Source organism: Alosa alosa, chromosome 16 (genome assembly GCF_017589495.1).
Source record: "Alosa alosa isolate M-15738 ecotype Scorff River chromosome 16, AALO_Geno_1.1, whole genome shotgun sequence".
Taxonomy (NCBI): domain Eukaryota; kingdom Metazoa; phylum Chordata; class Actinopteri; order Clupeiformes; family Clupeidae; genus Alosa; species Alosa alosa.
Window position 1 is genome coordinate 17,723,120 of NC_063204.1, and position 2,500 is coordinate 17,725,619.

A 2,500-nucleotide genomic window follows, 5' to 3' on the forward strand; every position below is an offset into this window, starting at 1 on the left:
TGTGTGTGTGTGTGTGCGCGTGCGTGCAGATGCCAGCACACACGTGTGTACTTTCTGGGAGCAGCAGCTGTGTGTGCTGTTTGGCCCAATCCACAGAGCATAAAGAAGTGTTGCACTGAAAGGTCTGACAGGGCATATGGTGAATATTAATGTGTCAGACAGAGAGATGGAGAGTGAGAGGGAGAGAGAGAGAGAGAGAGAGAGAATGAAGGGGGAGAAAGAAAGAGGGGGAATAAGTGCAGAAGAGTAAAACTGGGGAGAAGCCTGCAGTGACCCAGACAGCCTTGGCCTGCCTATGTAGTCTGATTAAGCGACAGCTCAAACACACACACACACACACACACACACACACACACACACACACGCACACACACACACACACACGCACACACACACACACACACACCGCGTGCACACACACACACACTCACGCTCGTTAGCGGTCAGTTTATTTTGACGTGTCCGTAGATACGGATGGGGCAATCACATGACGCAATGAGTGGCGCACGCCGCTGCGTAGGCCTGTCACTATGCGGACCCACCGCTATGCATTCCATGCCATAGGTAACCGCTAGCAACAGCAGGGATCGAAAATGAATCAATTCCTGAAAGCTGGCCTTAATTTCAGTCTCCACATGATTGAGACCCGGCAGTGGTTTTTGTGCAGCGCCGCTTCCAAAAGGTGCATTTCACTCTCTCTCCCTCCTTCCCTGTTCTCCCTGTTTCTTTGCCTTTTTCTCCGGCTGCTTCGTCTTCTATCGTTGTTTTTTTCTCTCTCTTTTACTTCTCCATCTTCCTCTCCTCCTTCGTACTTCTTTTCATTTATTCACTGAAAACGCCCTCCTGAATTGAAATTTTATTTTTTTCGCTCTCTGGCATAAAGTCACCTCTTGCCTATATAACATGTGCATTAAATGTTATTATAAACCATATAAGGGTCGATGAGTGAATGGGTTGGTGTTTAGATTTAATTTGGCTCTTAATAGGATCATTCGTAGGGCAGCGCTAAATCTCCTGAAGGAAAACAACCACGTGGAGTTCAGCCGCAGGTAGATATATTTAGGTTTGCCAAAACAGAGTGCATTGAATGGAAATGCCCGTCAGGAAAGCGTGCACTCCCCTTTCAAGCGGACACATGCAGAGAGACAAATATATGTGTTCTGGAAAGGGACTAATTTCAGATAAGGCCATTTTTAACAAGCGTGCAACGATAATTACTGCTGTTTAGTTGGTTTTGGTTGTGGTCGTCCCTATGATGTGTGAGTGTGTTTTGTATGTCTGTCTGTGTGTGTCTGTGTGACTGTTTTATGTGTGTGTGTGTCTGTGTTTGTTTGTCTGTGTTTGTTTGTATGCTTGAGCTCATAGTATGGCTTAAGCGGAAGGTCACATTCTGGTTGCCTTGACTTGAGCTGACTGAGCTGAACAGTATACTGTACTTATGTGTGTTTGTGTCTGTGTGAAAGACAAAGACAGAGTGTTTGTGTGTGTGTTCCTGTCTGTCTGCGCGATGTGCATGTATTTATGCTGAACAGGATGCATGTGTGTGTGTGTGTGTGTGTGTGTGTGTGTGTGTGTGTGTGTGTGTGTGTGTGTGTGTGTGTGTGTGTGTGTTGCCTGCTCTTCCCAGGTTGCTCTGTGCTCTGCTGCACTGCACACTGCAGTTATTTATGGGCTTTATCCAGTAGCGCTCTCATAATCTCATTCCCATCCCAGGCCGGAGCCAGCCCGTGCCAAGCTAAATATCTGCTTTATTTTAGGAGCGGCAGCCACGCTTTCTCTTCCCCTGCCAGCGTATAGACAGACGTTTGTATTCCGGACGGGAAGAACATTACGATTTTCATCGAGCGAGCGCAATCGAACGATCTGTTTTGTGTGTCACGTTGTTGTTTTATGTACACAGGGGCATGTCTTGTGTTTGGCTGATGCTGTATGCATGTTCACGCTCTTGTATGTGTGCGTGTGTGTGTGTTTGCTGGTGCATGTCTTGCTATGCGTAGGCTTATGTAGGAAGCTATTTGGCTCTGTCGACTGCCTACTTCCACAACGGCAAATATGTACACACACACACACACACACACACACACACACACACACACACACACAGCGTTCATGTTTGGAGAACACACAGTCACTGAGAGCATCCACACTGCGCTCCATTCACACACAGTGAGCGGGGCATTATACTTTCCATACACACTGGCCTAATTGCCATCACATCAGTGAGTGGGTAGTGCAAGGTAACCGCAGGGTATTTGTTTTACAAGCTCCAAACCCAACTGCCTCATTAGCCCGAATTAGAGATGTATGGCAACTAAACACAGTTTCATATACAGAGAGGGAGAGAGAGAGAGAAATAGAGAGAGAGAGAGCGAGAGAGAGAGAGGAAGGGAGAGAGTGTGTAAGGTAGGGAAATGGAGAGAGAGAGAGAGGGCACACACTGTTTTAGCTGTGAACAATTACCCTGCTTAAGCCTGCACTGGTTCCTATTAATGCCTTCTAT

The 2,500-nt window shown here is 47.0% G+C and overlaps 1 protein-coding gene across 1 annotated transcript in view; it reads left to right on the forward strand.

Moving 5' to 3' along the window:
- The window catches only part of odad2 (outer dynein arm docking complex subunit 2), a 72,757-nt gene that overhangs the window by 17,381 nt on the left and 52,876 nt on the right, over nucleotides 1-2,500 (forward strand). The gene's annotated exons all lie outside the window — the stretch shown is intronic.